This window comes from Rhipicephalus sanguineus, chromosome 2, assembly GCF_013339695.2.
Source record: "Rhipicephalus sanguineus isolate Rsan-2018 chromosome 2, BIME_Rsan_1.4, whole genome shotgun sequence".
NCBI lineage: Eukaryota > Metazoa > Arthropoda > Arachnida > Ixodida > Ixodidae > Rhipicephalus > Rhipicephalus sanguineus.
In genome coordinates, this window is record NC_051177.1 from 87,954,140 (window position 1) to 87,973,261 (window position 19,122).

The window sequence follows — 19,122 nt, forward strand, 5'->3', positions numbered from 1 at the left end:
GGTGTATTATTTTGTCACTTGTCTACACGAAGCCTTGGGCTTTAGGGATATCCGGAATTTAAACAGGCCCACAATAGAGATAAGTAGAACACTATCGGAGGATCGGTTGTGGAGAATGAAAGAATGAAGAGTGAAGAGGAGTGAAGAATGAAAGAATGAAAGAATGGAGAATGAAGGAGAATGAAAAAAAAAAAACGAAATAGCACGAAAATCAAGGTTAATCAGCCGTAAAAAACGGACAGTAAATTTGTAATCTTTTTTCTATGGGAAGAAAATTTTGTTTCAGGAAGACAATGCACGAGGACAAATAAAAAACAAACAAACAAAACATGGCTGATCCCTGCGTCATAGGAATCGGTATAACACAAAATTGAACCGCATCTACACAGAAGTGGTTGATTGTTTATTGTGCTCCGATATACGCGGAGCTCGTACGATGTCTATTGGTGTTTGGCAGCTAAAGCTCCATTTGACGTGAATACACCCAAGTTGAGGCCTAGTGGCCTCAACGTGGGTGCATTCACATCCCTAATCATGATTTAACCCTTGTGTAGCTGAACTAGTTAACATATACCAGGACACAGAATATTGCCACGTGCGTTTCTTATTAGCTTTTGCTGTATTCGGTTTTCGCCGACAAAGACTGCCAGCAACGCTCAGCGCAAACCGCGCCTCATTGTTCGAGAAGCTTCGCGATTATTTTAGATCGTTTTGTTAAGATTGCGCGCAAGACGCGAACACTCGAACTTATTCTCATGGAGGAAGGAAAAACTAAGGAGAGGCCCTATCGTATCCCAATGCATTGTGAAAAGTGTGGCGGAAGTGACGTCAGATTTATGGGGCAAACAAACCGGTATGGGGCAAACAAAACAGCAGACGCCCCGCGGCGTGCTCTCCGCGGTGGTTCGCTTCTGCTCGGATTTGTAGTCCCGGCGTAAACTTAGCGCGTATTGTGCGGTTCGCACGCAGTAAAATGTTGCAAGCAGACGTTTACCAGGCTGTTCGTGCGTGGCAGGCGCGAGCGCTGCGTGCTGAAATTCTTCGCGGAGCGCTTTTGTGCAACAGTACAGAAAGTACCGGTACGTGCCGTAATCAAAAACATTCAGCCTTTGCCTCATCGTATTCGAACTCACCTCGCAGTGACTTACGCGTTCTGCTGGGCGTTAGGCCTTTCTTTTCCTTTCTCGTAGCCCGATTTCCAAATCTATTGCCCGATTAGCGGTTATTTGCTCGTGTATATGGAGTGAGCGCAGTAGCTATTCGGCGCAACGCCAACCTATAGTTGACGTAACGTCACGTCGAAAAGAAGACACCGCTGTATTGTATACGCGATCGTGCACGTAAAGTTTGTAATTCCAGTGCGCACGCAACGAGCGCACACCGCACTCCGTACAGTCACCGCACAGTCCGATAACAACAACAAAAATTTATTGCCATTTCGCTTGCACGGCACAGCCTCTAAAACGTACGATGCCTTCAGCGCCAGACGCCAAAAACAAAATTTCACGTGTGTTCCGAGTTGACACAACTAGTAAGAAGCAACAGAGCGCACATCCGAGAGCTCCGCATGCAAATACCATGCCTTAGTGATCAGTACTGAAGCGAACGTATACGTACACATGAAAAGTGACAACCGGTACTGCCCGCAGTGCACGCGATTTGCACAGGGTATACGCAACAGCTGGACATTGCGTAGCTTTCCTAACGAACACACAGAAAGAGCAGCACGCGTGAATCGACTACACCGCTTGCACGGCGAAAAACAAACTAAAAAAAAGACTGCAAAGTTTCGCGATGCGCGCATGCGCTTGCGAACGTCGCGGCGGAAGTCGCGAAATGTTTCGCTGCGCCTTCGCTAGGAGGCGATGTGGGTGTTTGCGATGTGGAGGCTTCACGAATGTGACGTCAGGGCCTCTCCTTAGTATTTCTTCCTCCATGCTTATTCTAGAGCATGCGCGACAACCAGCGCTAACGCTGGAATATTAGACGGCACATGTATAAATGTCGACGCGCTTCACCAGTTGATCGTCAGTTGATCGACGGTCGACGCTCTGTTCGCCGCTATCAGTGCATACCGTGTGTATTGCTGTAAATTAACTTTCCGTTTCTCGGCCACAAGTTCGGCCAAATAAAGAGTTATATCTTGGACACGTCGCCTATGGTCTTCGTCAACGTCACGACCACGTGACAATATGGTGATTCCCAAGCAAGGATGGCATCATCAAGCACACATTAAACATTGGTAGTCGATATGCACTCCTTCAAAGCGTTGTCATAGCCATAGGCGTGCGCAGGGTTCCCCATCAGGGGGGCGAAGGTTCATCGCAGCGCCCCCCCCTACTAAGTCAATGTATGGGGCAGATTTTGCGCCCCCCTCTCAGGTGATTAAGGGGGCGCCCCCCCCCCCCCCCCCCCCTGTGCGCACGCCTATGGTCATAGCAGAGAGAAACGGCAAGGTATGCGCTCCTGAGTAATAGGGTAACCTGCGCCCGTGCTAATACATACACTACCACACTGTACTTCAGGAACGCGGGATGCAGAGGACCATAGCTTGAGCCTTGAAGGCGCGAAGGCGTTCCGCTGGCGAGTGTCTCGCTCCACGGAGGTGCGACATTCGCTCGTGGATGTCGTTGCCGTGGATGTCGTCACCCGCGGATGTCGTCGCATTTCTGCGGCGCTTATTGTAGGAGTTTTATAAGTCGGTGCTATCGCACTCGAAGCAGTAGGCGACGGAGAAACTCCATTGGTGCATGTGGAAGCGGCACTACTCTGACAACGAGCCGTTACGCGATAACACGACGCGAAAGGCAAAGCACGCAACTTTAGGTCTAGGGCGCATCCTCGATGCCAGTGCGACCAGCGTTCCTCCCCATGGCATCGAGGTGTCCGAACTGCGTCGTCACCGAATGGCTTTCTATCGGCGTTCGTTAGTGCCATGACGCAGTACTTCCCTTCACCGCGCCCAGACGGCGACTCCGCCTCGCAAACCAAAAGCACCGTGCGAGAGAGAATGTGTGAGAGATATAAGGCGCGTTTGTGGAGCCTGGTACTTGTGAATCGGTGGCGCAGTAAGTAGAGTGCCCAGCACCAATCATATGCAGCTTTTCTGGACACCAGCGGCCTAGTTCGCGTGAACGACACCACGTGGCGTATCGACCTTAAAGAATTCAAAAGTCCCGCCATGACGTATGCAGTGACGCGGCAATAAATAAAAGAGAATCAAAAGAAACAGTACGCACGCCCCGAGACTGTCGCTTCACCTCAGTGCGCAGAAAAAAGAGCGCTGTGCGTCGGCGTTATCTCGACGGCGACGACTGGCAATGAATCGGCAGTTTTTCTAGACGTGCCACGTCCAATGTCTGGGCGTTATAGACGCGCCCGCGATGCATCAAGAGAATCGTGCTTTTATTTGTTTGTTTAGTTTCTTGCGCTGCCGTACCGGTGGGATATTGAAGCAGCATGCTGCTTTCCGAGTTCCTTTTTTCAGCTAGCGGGAACCATTATGTTTGGGTACGAACAGGATATTGTGGTTGCATAATAACTAAATTTCCTTTGGTGTACCACTTGGGTGATGCTTGTTTGCTCCTTGCGTTACCTCAAATTAGAACTGGATAAGTTTGAGAACGCTAGGAATGAGAGTAAAAAAAAAGGAAGTTAAAGACAAGTTTTTATTTGTTTTCATTTAGTTCTTATTGAAATGTGGCTGCCACCGCAAGCTTGGCGCCGTCAAAGCAGCTGTGCAAAAATGATACAGTCGTTGAAAGATGATCTTGTACACCGGAAAATGTGAACTTGTTTAGTTTTTTTGTTACGAATGAACGTATAGTAGAACATATACGACTGACGTGTTGTGTAATAATCTCTAGATCTGCCGTCTATCCCGCTAAAAAAGGCACTTATCTATCATATTTGCATTTCTTCTTTCTCTTTCATTTTTTCCCCCCTTTTTTTCTCACGGTCGACTGACTCATATGCTCGAGGTGATTGTCTTGAATCCTGTTGGCGCAGATACACCAGTAGGTTACTCTAATGGGCTGGAAGTTCTCCTGAAGCTCTCCTTTCATGTTCTGTAGGCGCAGTCTCTTTCAACTTTGCACTACAGCAAGCACAAAGTCGATCGTGAATCACCTACTGGCCCAATCGTCCACTTTGATCAGCACAAAGAAATTCAGAAGAGCGTTTTTGCGCTGACAACAACGATTGTTAATGCAACATAATATAGTAACTATTCCTACAATCTCTCAGTCACTTTTTTATTCTGTATCACTCCTGATGTAGAATACAAAATGCATTTGACTTGCTCAACAACGGGTCACAAGACACATCAGAGAAAAGCGAACCCTTTAATTCCCCCTTTTTTCGTTCACCCAGCATATGAAAATTTCTTCAGTTGTGAGTGGAGCTCCTTCTGCTGCCACGAGGATGTGCAGGCGTTCCAAAGGAAATCTTAAGCCTTTCTTTCCAGGAGGTTCCCTTAAGAGAACAATGGTGTTTATGCGCACAGGAATTTTGATTAGTAGTTTTTCGCTCGTAGCAATGACTGAAAAATACCAGTTTCAGCCAGATAAAGCCTAGCTAAATCTGCTTTTTCCCTTAATATCTGCTGCTTTTCAAACAGTAGTCTTCTTCCTCTGAAAGCCCAACGGAAAATGACCCATCTCGAATAGAATGATTACAGCTCCGCTCGAGGGTCTTCAAAACCGGAGCTTTTTTTTGTACGTCATGATACAAAATATCAGCCGCGTATTGAATCGTGGAATCTTTTGGCTTGATAGGAATGTGAAAGCTGCGAAGACATTACTGGTTGGGATTCTTTTTTGGCTCAAACGTGTAGGCCCACCTTGAAAGTCCCTTCCACTGTATCGGGTAGTCTTGTATCTATTGTAGATAAGGAAATCATCGTAAAATAGATAGTAAGAAATATATAATTCAATATTAAATTTTACTGCAACATAAAAGTTGCAATAGAAATACGCGCGAAAGCGACTAAGAAAAATTATTAATATTTCAGAAGACACGATAACTGGCATGTAGCCTCGACTTTAATAATAGGGATATCTGCATACAGGTGTGAAGTCTGGTTAATGCGCATCAATAGCACAGTGCTATCATAGATGCATGCGTTTTAGAAAACACCCTCTAGACATGGTATTCCCTCTCAGCTTTGTCTGAGTGGAAATATCTCAAAGAATTGAATACCTGTCAGTCTGATAACATGTTATTTTTTTTTCTTAGATTAAGCCCTAAATCTGCCCTAAATGGTGGCTCTGCGCTGTACAGCGCACACGTGTGCTGTATAGCACAGAGCCACCATTTAGGGCAGATTTTGTAGTGACGCGGAAATTACCTCCTTGATAGTGAGAAAGTTCAAATATGTATACACAATAACTTTCTCAATATTTACTTATGGACAAATATTTGGGATCGTGGAACATGAGGTGAGCATTAGTGAGGTCACGCCTTTTTAGAGTAAATACTTACTCTATCACTATATATATTCGCGATGTGCTTTCTTAAAGGGACTGACAACCGATCGAAATGTGTCACAAGACACCGGCTGTGAATTACAGTGACATAAACGAGCTTTTTTTTTCACCATATGATTAGGATTTGCATTGTTGAATTGCGCTTTGAAAGTCACAACGGCATGTCACGTTGCCTGACGGGCAAGCCTTCATAGTGCACGAATGAGATGTGCAGAATGCTGTAGGCAGTACGCTGCTATTTACTAAAGAAAAAAAATGCGTTTAAAATTAATCCGCACGTTATTGGGCATTCTCGATTTATTCTGTGCTTATAAAAGGGTAAAAGGAGTTGACGTTGAGAGGTGGCGTTGCCTTCACGACTACTAGTGAACGCATGTCGAGCAGTGGCGCATGCGCGCGGCGCGTTCTACATTGAATGAACTTCCATGTAGCACACATCAAAAACCGGGAAAAAGGCATTCCATACCGCTGGGGCTGTGGCATGGGCTTCGCAAGACACTGACCTACGTAGGCGGTGTCACGGCTTAAACGTTAGTAAAGGCATCTTTTCTTTTTTCAGTGAGTACTGCCCGCAAGGCATTCTCTACACACACACACACACGCACACACACACACACACACACACACACACACACACACACACGCACACATTATATATATATATATATATATATATATATATATATATATATATTGTCAAGACGTTTATTAACGGGGACTCAGCGACGGCGCACGGCAGCGACAGTCAAAGCGGGGCCGACTCTCTGCACGAGGAGCGTGCTCTCAGAGAAGAGAACGACCCACTGGAAGGCGCTCGAGAGGACGACCCATTACCGAGTAGGAACGCTTCGCTACAATTACCCCGGCTACGAAAAGGGAGCCGCCTGGCGACCTAGCAACTTGTCACTATGAGCGGGTCATGGTAGGGCTTCAGGCGGGCCACGTTGACAATGTCGCGCCCTCGACGGCGCATGTCCGAAGATGGGTCGATGGGTTCGATTAGGTAGTTCACCGGGGATGTGCGTTCGACGACACGGTAGGGGCCTTCGTATTTGGGCAGTAGTTTGGAAGAGAGGCCAGGTGCAGTGGTAGGTACCGAGAGCCATACGAGCGCTCCAGGAAGGAACGTGGACGCAGAACTGGTGGTGTCACCACGAATGCTTTTCTGCCGCTCTTGGTTATGCGTAGTAAAGGTCTTGGAGAGCTCGCGACACTCCTCAGCAGGTCTGGCTGTGGCAGAAATAGGCGCACATTCAGATCGATCCGGCTTGTAGGGAAGGATTGTGTCAATGGTGTGCGACGGGTGCCTGCCATACAATAAAAAAAATGGTGAGAAACCAGTAGTGCTCTGAGGAGCGGTATTGTAGGCGTACGTGACGAAGGGCAGAATGACATCCCAATTCGTGTGGTCGGCGGCGACGTACATCTAGAGCATGTCGCCTAGCATGCGGTTGAATCGTTCGGTGAGGCCATTCGTCTGCGGGTGGTAAGCAGTAGTTTTGCGGTGAACAACGTTGCACTCTTTTAGTATGGCTTCGACGACTTCCGACAAGAAGACACGGCCTCGATCACTGAGCAGCTCCTGGGGTGGACCGTGACGCAGCATGAATCGGTGGAGAAGGAAGGAGGCCACATCGCTCGCTGTAGCCGCAGGGAGGGCAGCAGTTTCAGCGTATCGCGTGAGGTGGTCTACAGCGACGATGGCCCAGCGGTTACCAGCGGACGTCAGGGGAAGTGGCCCATATAAATCGATGCCAACGCGCCCAAACGGTCGGTCAGGGCAAGGTAGAGGTTGCAGACCTGCTGGTGACACGTGCGTTGAAGTTTTGCGGCGGTGACAATCGATGCAGGAGCGAACGAACTTCTTCACGTAGCGGTACATCCCTCGCCAAAAGTAACGTTGGCGAATGCGGTGGTAGGTTTTCGATACCCCAGGGTGTGCACACTGCGGATCAGAGTGGAACGACTCGCATATGTCATAACGCAGACTGCGGGGTATTACTAGTAGCCACTGGCGGCCGTCGCCGTTGTAATTGCGTCGGTGGAGCAGGTCGTCGCGAACGGCGAAATGGTGGGCTTGACGACGCAACAAGCGAGTGGATGGTGTGGCCGATGGATCAGTCAGCAAGTCTATCAGTGAGGCAATCCATTGATCTTTGCGCTGCTCGGTAGCGATGGTGTGAATATCGATGGAAGAAACGACAAAGTGAGACGCTGAGTTGTGGGCATTGTCGTCAGGCAAGGGAGAGCGCGACAGGGCGTCGGCGTCAGCATGCTGACGTCCGTTGCGGTACAGTACGCGGATGTCGTAGTCTTGCAGGCGAAGTGCCCAACGGGCAAGACGGCCTGAGGGATCCTTCAATGACGACAACCAGCACAGTGCATGATGGTCGGTGACGACATCAAATGGGCGACCATACAAATAAGATCGGAACTTTGTAAGGGCCCAAATGATTGCCAGGCATTCTTTCTCCGTGACGGTGTAGTTGGTCTCGGCACGTCTTCAATGTAGCTTGTGAAAGACTCGCCGGACTGCTGGGCTCGTTCACGTAACCGCTGTTCGGCTTGCAGCTTGCGAACGGCAGGGCGGCCAAACACGTCGATGATGGCGGTCTTGAAAGCGGACCACGTAGCGAAATCGGATGCGTGGTTGTTGTACCACAGACTTGCCACACCCGCGAGGTAGAAAACGAGGTTGCTCAGTTTGCCTGCCTCGTCCCATTTATTGGGGACGCTCACACGCTCGTAGATCGCGAGCCAGTCCTCGACGTCGGTGCCATCCGCGCCGGTGAAGATAGGAGGGTCGCGGATGCGGGGGACACCCGGACATGGCGTCGGTGCAAGAGGAGGCGTTTGCTGGGCGGCGTCTTGAGTCATGGTAGCAGGCACGGTACGGGATCGAAGCTCCAAGGGCATCGAATGCGGACCGTAGTTGTTTAAAGGGCAGAGCACCTCCACCAAATTGTGAAGACGTTTATTAACGGGGACTCAGCGACGGCGCACGGCAGCGACAGTCAAAGCGGGGCCGACTCTCTGCAGGAGGAGCGTGCTCTCAGAGAAGAGAACGACCCACTGGAAGGCGCTCGAGAGGACGACCCGTTACCGAGTAGGAACGCTTCGCTACAATATATATATATATATATATATATATATATATATATATATATATATATATATATATATATATATATATATATATATATATATATATATATATATATATAGTGCATTACCGACCACGTTAGTCATAAACCTGAGGCGAACAAGCAAGACGAGCTTGATCTGTTCATTAGTTTGATGAACCGTAATTAGGCTTGGCTCGGGAACACAGTGCGGAGGGCAATCTAGTGAGCGTCGAATACTTGGCTCATTGATTCGGTAAGCAGAGCTGTAAAGCGAAAAGCGCTTGTTAGTTTTGAAGTCTTCTTCCTCGCTGTTTTCATTCACTCTGTTGTACACTGCTGCTAACATGGGTACCTGTTAAGGGAAAGTCATCAGTAAAGACAACATGCATGTGTCTATGCCTGGACTTCCCTCTTTGTTACTCCCTCTTATTACGCTTTCGACGGCGTGAAGTGGCGTTGCGGCAACAAAGGCAATGTGTAATCGGCTAATATTCCCTATGAAATTACCTATGCTTTTCAGGAAAGCAGCGTACACTAAAGAACGTGTTGAAAGGGTGTCGTTTCGCCTCACAAAAACAGTCCTGATATCGTGCATGCCTCTCGATTGCATTATCGCCACGCGCCCGGCACTTCCAGGTCACAAATGGCATGCACGTTATGCGCGTGAGACAGCATTCTTCATAGGAAAGTGGCGAGTGCCGAGAATTCAAGAAAGGAAACGCAAGCCAGCAGCAAAGCAGCCGGTTGAAGATCTCTCCGTCGTTGCTATGGCAACGGCGCGCGCGGCCGCGCTCGCTTCCGAGTCTGCTTGCCTACCGTTTCGCCGTCTGTTCCGTGCACACCGCTCCCCGCCGCCGGCCTGCGCCAGTCAGCGAGAGGGGGGGAGGGGGTGTTGGGTAAAGGTAGGGGGCACTTGCTGAAGGCCTTGACGGTTTGAGAGAAACACCTATTCTCATTATTCTTGTCAGTAAAACACCGCATCCGTCAAACTTTTGGGAGGGGAGGCGGGACCTTGGGACATACCCCCTAGCTACGGGCCTGGCCTCTGGAATCCTAGGTGGCCCCGGTCGGTTGAGGTTAACTAAAATCTGGGTTCCTTTTCTTCGTTATTAAGTAATGGGTTGTGTGGGAATAAAAAATAAAACATTAGAAGTTTACTTGCTCCATTTCCAAAAGCGAAACCGAAACTGCAGCAAATATCTTGGTTGCAATGCTCCAGCGAAAAAAACAAGCAACTAAATCTTCAACAGCGTTGTACTAGTAATATTAATTGCCGGAGTTCTACGTGCCCAAACCATAATATGTTTACGAGGCATGCCGTAGAGGAGGGCTGCGGAAATTTCGACCACTTCAGGTTCGTAACGTGCATCTAAAACCAAGTACACGAGCCTCTAGCATTTTCGCTTTGTTCAAAAATGCTGGAGCCGCCGTCAAACCCGTGCCCTTTGGGTCAGCAGCCGCGCACCGTAACCGCTGTACCACCGCGGCAAACATAAGCAATTCTGAGAGAGACAAAAAAAGAGAAAAAACTGCATTGGGATTCGAACCAAGGTCCCAGCGATTGCGCGCAAACAGCCAGTATGGATGATCAACCCATTCAGCCACAGCGCGCGGCGGCTAGCCCGTGATACGATAGCTATTATAAAGATACTACGGTCAAACTCTCCTTGCAACGCTCCTTGCAAGTGTCCCCACCTTCCAAAGAGCAGGAACGGAATGCAAAAGTGAAAACAGCTGCTTTCTGTTTGCAAAAATGCGCTGTAGACCCACAATTCGATGTTTCACAGCGCAAGGAACGAGGACGACATTGGAAAACACACACAGCGCTGAACTTAAAACTGACTATATTTTCAAACTTACAGCAATATATATGCGCTCTTCACCAGGAAAGAAAAAACAATAGAGCAAATGAAGCATACAAAAAATTACAGACAAAATCGTAGAAGCCCAAACAATTTTGAAACGTGATAAAAAGTGCATGAGTGCAGCTTTGCTTGCTCTTTCGAGCAACGAAAGTGAATTTCTCGTAATCGTAAAATATATGTGATATCGATGATGGGTTGTTGTTTCCTGCGTAACGAGCGACTACAATTTTTTGTACACCAGGCCTGCAATTGTCGCGTGACCAAAATCACGTAACATCGCACATCTACTTATGTGACTACAATCACGTAACAACTAGCCACGTGACTAAAAATCACGTAAAATGAAGTAATTAGTCTCGCCACTAAAATCCCATAACGTCAGGTAACTATTGACGTGACGTGTTGGCGCCAAAAACTTCGGAACAACCGGGTGGCGCGGGGCAACCTCAGCGTCCGCACTGGACTCTAATAAAGATGTACTTTCTCTCTCACGTGACTAAGATCCCATCACGTAACTACTAGTGAAGCGACATTTCCCCTTCAGAACCACGCAACAAGTGCGTAGTCTAGGGAACCGACCGAAACCTGAGAAGAATAGATTATCCAAGCCTAGCCATATCTTATAATACAATATTAGCAAAAACTTTGCACCTCTAGCAATAGCTTGGTATTAATAGCAAAACCTTAGAAGAAGCTAGGTCGAACGCTAGCTCCGCTTTCAGTTCCAGCCTTACGCAACCAGTACATGCTGCGCACATTTTCATTTACAGATGTTTCAAATGGCATCTTATTGCGGTACCTTGAGGTGGGCTGCGAGTGCGTGCGAAAAGCTGCTGAATCACAGGATTTTCGTTTTGTAACTGGCAGCACCAGTCCCTGGACTTCCCGAAAGCTTTGATCCGCACAGGTCATATCACACGGACCTATCCGATGCAGCGCACAGTGCTTTGTGATCTTAAAGGAGAAGGCATGCTGGTTTTTTTGTGTTCACGTAGGGCGATAAATATGACAAGAGATGAATAAAAATCCCAGTTTCACCGCAAGGACGATGCAATGAGTGCGATAGCAACAAATGAAGTAAAGCTGCAGGCAGCTAACTCAGATGCAGTCTCGCGTAACTCTACAAAATGGTGCTGTAAGAGAACACAGCCACTCCAGGTAGGAAAGGGGATTTCGCACAGTCTCTTCGAGTTGAGAGCGCAGCATATAGAAGGGTATATGAGCCGTCCGCTGATGCTTGTAGAGATAGCGATTTTGATTTCATTTAAGTTAGGGCGAAATCATTGCACTGCTGTTTGAAAAAGAACAAATAATTTTTCCTATTCTTTGATTGGCTTAACTATCTGTTGGTTTTATTAGTAGTGTCTAACAAAAAAAAATAACCCCTCGAAAAATTCCCCTTCGTTCGTTAAGATTACGACAAACACTTGCGTTAGCCCTCACTTCGTCTAGCCCTAAAGTAAAAAGCAACTGCAAAAACGTCTTTGTCATTTAATTACCATGCCTCGCTTGCCTAAGCTTAGTTCGCTTCCTTTACGTTGCTGAATTGTAGGTCCCTGAGAAGGTCGTAACGACATCATTGAGAAGGGAGAAATAAGTTTCCACCACAATACGCGTACAAAAGTTCGAAAGAGCTTTGTTCACCATAACTTGATCGGGCGTTCTGTTCCTTAGGACGTTTATAAAAGAGCAAAGTAAGAATTACAAATGTAGATCTGAACGATGTGATACGCGTGGAGTGTTTAAACATACACTAAAAAAGTCATATAATAAAGAGAAAAATAGAAACGGCAGCTCAAGATTACAGTCAAGAACCGTAACCGAAACGAAAGCTCTTTTTTGTTTCGGCGGCGACATCCTGTGCGAAGCTGCAGAACTAAGTCACGGGCTGAAAAAAAAAATGCTGATCCGTTGCCAGGAATCGAACCTATGACGGCGCGGTTATGCCGCGCTCAGAACTTGAGCGATTAGCTCGCTCGGCCACGGTGGATGCCTTGTCGCCGGTGGTAAGCAAGGGTTTATCAATTTACCACAAACATTTGAACGACCGCGCTTCATAAAACGCGTTAGGGAACAATGTTATGCCAATTGCGGCAAGTTGAGATTGGCTTCAAACGAAAGCTGATTGTCAGGACTACATGTGATTTCCTGACCATTACCATACCTTGCTTAGTTTTACGACAGTGACCGTTTTTGTCTCGAAAAACAGGCCACATTTTTCGCCGTTTCCATAGACTCCCATTGTACAATCTTTAACTGCTCTGGGAACAAAATTGAAGCTTACTGCAACATGATCGCTGCAGTATTCTCGTCCGTTTAGGTTCCCAGGAGCGCTCTGTGGTCTGCGTTTTTCAACATTCACCCTCTACACTGAATTATTCGGGAAAAACTCGCCAGTTCCATTGAAAACGCGCTAGCTTCGCGCCGGGGCCGCCAGGGGCGCTGGCTGTGATGTGTCCACAAAAGCTGGATATGCGTCGTAGACCGAGAGGGCGTGGGCTCGATTCCCAGGTGACCGGCCTGAATGAAACTTTTTCTTCTACCTTTTTTTTATCATTCGTTAGTGTACATTTTACCAGCGTCATATCCGTGACGGTAATGCTTCAATGAAGTTTTGGTGGACCCCGGCATAAAACACTTTCGTGTGAAAAAAAGAATTTGAGCTTTGTGGCGCAGGAGATGGTCGTCTCGTAATAAAGGTGGCGCTCATAGCATCCATCCATCTATCCATCTATTCATGGTAGTTATGAATGTAAATTATAAACTAAAGCAATGAATCAATTTTCGAGTCAGAGAGGGTATTTTGCGATGTATAAACATGAAAAGCACTGTATGGAAGATATCTAAGACTTATTAAATTATTTTTTAAACTTCTGATTGTTGTTTCATTTCGAAGTTGATATAACGAGAATTAAGTTTCGATAAATCTTTTGACTGATTCTTACTTATTGTTTATAAAAAAGAAACATCACGTTTTTTGCCGCACCGCTTCGTAAGCTGTAGTGCCAATTACATGTGTGCTTAAGAACACGAAAAATGAGTTTAGCGCTGGCTTTTTCTTATGAAAGCGCCATTTCGAACTCTTTGGAGAGAGTAACTTTTGTAGCTCTTTCGAATACATATTAAACGCAACCTAAAGCAACTATACCCGAATAACAGGGGCCTAATATACAAAAATAACGAAATATCGTGTAAACCTAATGATTATGAGAACTGAATTATAAGCGCTATTACAGCTATTGTAAGTTCATCAGATACGCGTAGGAAGTTCCATGTCTTTCAGCAATGCGGGGCCGTTGCTAGGGAAAGAAGGAATGAACCTACAAGCAGCCATTTACAGTAAACTCTCGTTGATACGTTTTTCACGGGAACCGGAAAATTAAACGTAATATGCGAAAATAGTATTAATCAAAGAGGTTAAGAAAAAAGAGGAAAATATGCATACTCCGTCAGCTGCTCACATTTATTGAGCCACATTGAAGTGGCTGGTCAGGTTGCACTGCACGTTCTTCTTTTCAACGTCTGAAAGTAAGTTCTTCTGAAAACTATTTCTTGAAACATGTTCTCTGTGAATGCAGGCTATACGCAACAGAAAGACGATCTCTGAAGGCGGCCTTGCGCCTTCAACGGGACTCGTGTTTAGAACTGCGGCACATTCTGGGTCCATGACAAAGCATCACCTGTGCGTTACGCGCCACGAAAGCGCTGCTGACTTTCTTGTGGGCCACAAGCCTGACAAACAGTGTAGTCTATGTATGTCTGTGTGTGGTTATCAGTGTATATATCATAATCATCACCCTGGAGCACTTGGAGTAGCATGTCGGGCGAATAGCCAGGCAAGCATCTCCAACTTTTCATTAAAACATTTCTCTCTCCATTTTTCTGAATTCTTTTGAAGTTTTTCTCCTGGCGCATCACCATCAGCTTTGGGCGCAGCAGCCGCACCCGGCAGCGATCTTTTCGCCGCAAAGCCGACGATGCTGCGGCCTCAGCGGCTCTGCGACGTGCATATCGTGGCTTGCTGGAACGTGGTTTGAGCGTGTATACCGAAGAGCAAACGTAGCAGTTCTACCTATATTGGTAAGGATCCACTCTCGTGGTCGTATTATACAATTTTGGGCAGAAATGTGATCGTATTAAACCCATGAAAATGCATTACTTCCAAGGGACGTTGGCCGGGAATAAAAAGAAAAGACGTATTAAGCCGAAAAACGTATTATGCAGCATCTGATCAACGAGATTATACTGTAGTTGTAACCCGAGGCAACGTTGTACTAGCGGGTAAAGTGATAATTTATCAGCGTTAAAATGAACTTTATCGTGTGCTAGTTTCCGCCGGTGTAAAATACGTGCTCGCGCCTATTTATTCGTTTTGCTTCAACAGAGATAATTATTGTTTAGCAGGGTTGATATACTAATAAAAATAACCCATCGACATTGAGCGGGTAAATGCTGCTGGCACTCAAACTTACGTATCAGCGCTTCACATCTAGCGCTTTCCCATGCCTACGGTACTGATGTTCTCTCGACTTCACTGCCGAACACCGACGCACACCAATTTTTAAATAAAATACAGACGCAGCATCGTGACGGTAAGCCTACGAAACAATATTGCTGACTTTCTTTTTCGATCACAAATGCGATGCAGGCAGTGTTCGAACGTGCGGGACGGCGCAGGGACGCAAGAAAAAGCGTTAACCTGTACCGAACCGTACAAAATAACGCTATATTACAGTAATTTGTTAGCGAGTTTGAAGAAAAAGACGGAGACTGCGAAATGCATTTATTTGGTTGGCGTTCATACACAACGTAAAGAATCGCACAAACTGCGGCCCTGAGTGTTCGACAGGCATACTTTTTCACCCGTTTTCCACATGGTGTATATAGATCCTTTTACGAGGATAGCAGCACAACCATTGGCACACTATGCTACATTTCCACGCGCAAACACACGTAGGTTAGAGGAGAAGAAATGATGAGCGACATTAGCTCGGACCGAAGCAACAAGCACATTCTACCGTAAATTAATTAGTTAATAGCACTCGATTCCAAAGTATCGACAGTGAGAACGTCATCAAGCATTCGTCGTCTGAAGCGACCCTCTTTGGTGACTAAGCGATTATGGCATAGCGCTGTTAGGCAGGAGCTTACGGGGTCGATACCCGGCTGCGATGGCCGCATTTCCGTGGAGGCGACGTGCAAGGAATCCTATGTACTTAGATTCAGGTGCACGTTAAAGAACCCCAGTTCGCCAAAATCAATCTTGAGTCCTACACTACGTCATGGCTCATAGTCGTGTCGTAGCTCTGACGCACACATTCAATAAAAAAATGCAAAGAGAACACAAAATCATTAACAAAAGCGAATGATAAGTAACAGAGATTCTGAGGTAGCTTACAGAAGCAGTGCAAGGAAATATGGTTACCAGCTCTGTTTCTTCACGGAGGGAACGTGTGCCATTCGCGTACCCTTGTAAATCAAAGAAAGACAGAAAATCAGCGACGCTCAGAGTTTTTTTTTTATGTTGGAGCTTGAGTAGGACTGAATGCAGTCTCGGTGATCGTTCCAAAGCTCCTAAAGTCGTTTTGCCTAAGCCTCATTTTAGCTAAAGCAAGGGTGCATTTACCACTTCTAATTTGACTACTGCTATAAAGACTCAACGCGCCATGTTGTGGTACGTGGGGTGGTATCTCACAGAATTTGTACTTCGAGCAGCCGCACGCAATCAGCGTCGTCGCATGTCGGCTCTTCACCTCTGTGGCTTAAGGTGGCTAGCGCCTATTTACATAGGGACATTGTGAAGTCTACTCAGCCTTACAAGCCGCGGTAGCCTTGCCGTGCGTTGGCTCCGGTGCAAGCTTCTTCGTCGACGAAGAGTCGCTTACGCGAATAGTTCTTGACGTAAAAATTGACGAACAGGCACAGCACGAGAAAAGTTTGAGCGTTTCCGATGATAATGAGGTGCCTGGGAAAGCCGCAGTCTACGAACAGTGGTATGGAGAAGTGGATGATCATGATAACGAATTGAATTATCTTGCACAGCCGTGAGGTACTTCTTCCACCACAGATACTTGCGCACCTTGGGTCCCAAGGTAGTGAGGAAGTAGTACGAATACATGACCACGTGAACGGCCACGTTCAAAGCCAGGCCCAGCGCCGGCTGGCCCTCCGGCGCGAACAGTGTGTAGAACCAGACGTTGATGGTGACGAGTGTGTGGTGTATTACGTGCAGGTGCGAGATGTGGGTGAACTTCTTGCGCAGCACGAAGAACACCGTGTCCAGCAGGTCGGCGTAGCGAGCGGCCGTGAAGATCCAGCCTTGCTTGTAGTAGGCCCTCATGTCGTCCGTCATGAACCCCGTGATGCCCTGGCACCAGAGGTCGTAGTGGCCGCCGGGCAGGTACGTGAACGGCAGAATCAGGTAGAGGAACCTGATCGACATGACCACCATGAAGACGTTGTAGACGCGGACGAGGTTGACGACGTCGAAGGGCTTTCTGTCCTTCATCCAGCGCGGACCGGCCACCTTGACGAAGTACAGGTAGAAGGCCACCATTGGGAATACGAAGAGAGGGTTGGTGACCAGCGGGTAGTCGCGCGTTCGGGGATCTCCCATCCGAACTATCTGGTTGGATAACGCGACGGGGTTCAATGTGAACTTCATCTTTGCCCCGTTATGCGCTCCTGTGGGCTCTGTTTTCCTAGCTGCAAAGAGAGAAAATAGTTAAGGCGGGAAGTTGGGCTAATTGAGCTAGAGAAAATAGAACACTATGACAAAAGCAAATTAGAGTGACGCTTTTCTATCGGCAAGAAAAACTTCCCAGCAGACGGTTTGTTTTCCACCTGCACGTCTCTTGTTTTATTCAAAGCTGTATGTAATTTTTCTTTAGCGTGATGCTGCTAGACGTATACATCCATGCCCTTACACGTCCTCCCCCCCCCCCAAAAAAAAATAAATAATAAAGGAACAAGAAACAGAAAGTCAGACAGAAGAACATAGGCAGGTTTGTTGCAAAATTTGGATTGAGATGAATCTCTGGAATAATGGTCCTCGTTGAATTTCTTTGGTACTAATTATTGAAAATCAACATGAAAACGAACGCATTAAAGCACACTGTGTGATAAAAAAACTGAGTGAACCACAGCATAAGTTGCTTGAGGCGAGGACTGGCCGATGTTTCCGTGGGTGGGCACTGATGATCTCAGCGGCTGTTCTGGCACGCTGCTTTTGCTTATCAAATAAAAAAAAGAATGCCGGACTATTCTCGCGCTGGATACGGAATGCTGCCCTGCCGCACATTCAAGACATTATGAATCTTCTACATCGTTTTTCGGATCACTATCTTACGCGAGGCAGCCAAATTGCACCGCATTGTTTTTACACACAAACACACCGACAGGCAAACAAAGCGAAAGCAAGCATACAGACGATGATAGAAGATAAACACGAAGACATGCCAGATCATGTGGCGCAAAAGCGTGTTCTCACCGTTCTTCGCTTATGGCGACAGCCGTGAAACACGGCGTTGCTTTCTTGCTTATGAACACTCAACTAGCCTACACACAAAGCCTATGCGGCGCCAACAACTTGAAAGCGTCGTTTATGCGCAGTGAAGCCTTACGAAAACTTTAAGTCCCAGGATGACTCGTAAAACGAGACATTCTTAGCAATGCGAATCGTTGGCTCATACGTAGTCAGCTCGACGCATGAGCGCAGCAAAATGAGTTTGAGGACCCTGGGGAGCTCTTTTTGATATCATACCCGAATAAAATGCTGTCTTGCTGCTAAACATTCTCAAGCGCACTCGTACAAAAACGCGTTTCATATTCTCTCCTTCGCGTCTCTTGAACACCGCTTACATTTAGGCTGGCGCACGACCTGAGCGCCTACTTGAAATTATGAGGCTTGCTTACAAAATATAATTTATAAGCCAGAGAAAGCTAATTAACAGGTTGAGCGAGCATTGTTTGCTTTTACACTTGGCGTACGTAAGATATGTTACGTTTTGAAACCGGTAAGCGCACGAAGACAGGGACAGAGAAAATGACAACACACAGAGTGCAAAATATGTTACGGGGTGAGAAAAAAAGTAGCAGCCACGTTTCTTGGGCTTTTTCCATGATGCAGATACCCGACGCTTTTTTTTTAAATTCTCCGAGGAGTTACTACACGAGCGCGGAGATTTTCATCTTGTATTCGCGCGAGAATCTACTCAGACGCCTGTGCGGCATTAAAAAGAACAGGAGTACGTGCGAACGTACGGCAGCTTCTGTGCAGCAGGACATAATATCCCGCACCTTTAGGGGCAAAAATAGTTGGCCCATTACAAGTCGTCGCACGAATGGGTTGAGTTTCAGTCGTAACTGCCGACGCTATGACATATCTGGCACGGTCACACAAGTACCGGAATGTAGGAGCCGTATAGTTAAAAAGAGTTCACCGAAGCATGGTATTCTTAGACAGACCTACCTGTATCAAGAGCTTGCTTAGATGTATCAGCGCGAAGAAAGTATTGGCACAGGTTGGAAAGCTGCGAGCTCTCAGCTCTCTGGGCCGTCGAATGAGCTTAACTCCAGGACGTCCGCTGGTGAAGAAAATTGTGCTGGCGAGAGCCCACGCCGTTTAAGTCTCTTTACCCCGTCTGT

At 47.0% G+C, this 19,122-nt stretch overlaps 1 pseudogene; it reads right to left on the reverse strand.

The window, feature by feature from the left end:
* Positions 1–15,250: 15,250 nt before the first annotated feature.
* On the reverse strand, positions 15,251–19,122 carry LOC119381218 (elongation of very long chain fatty acids protein AAEL008004-like; annotated as a pseudogene).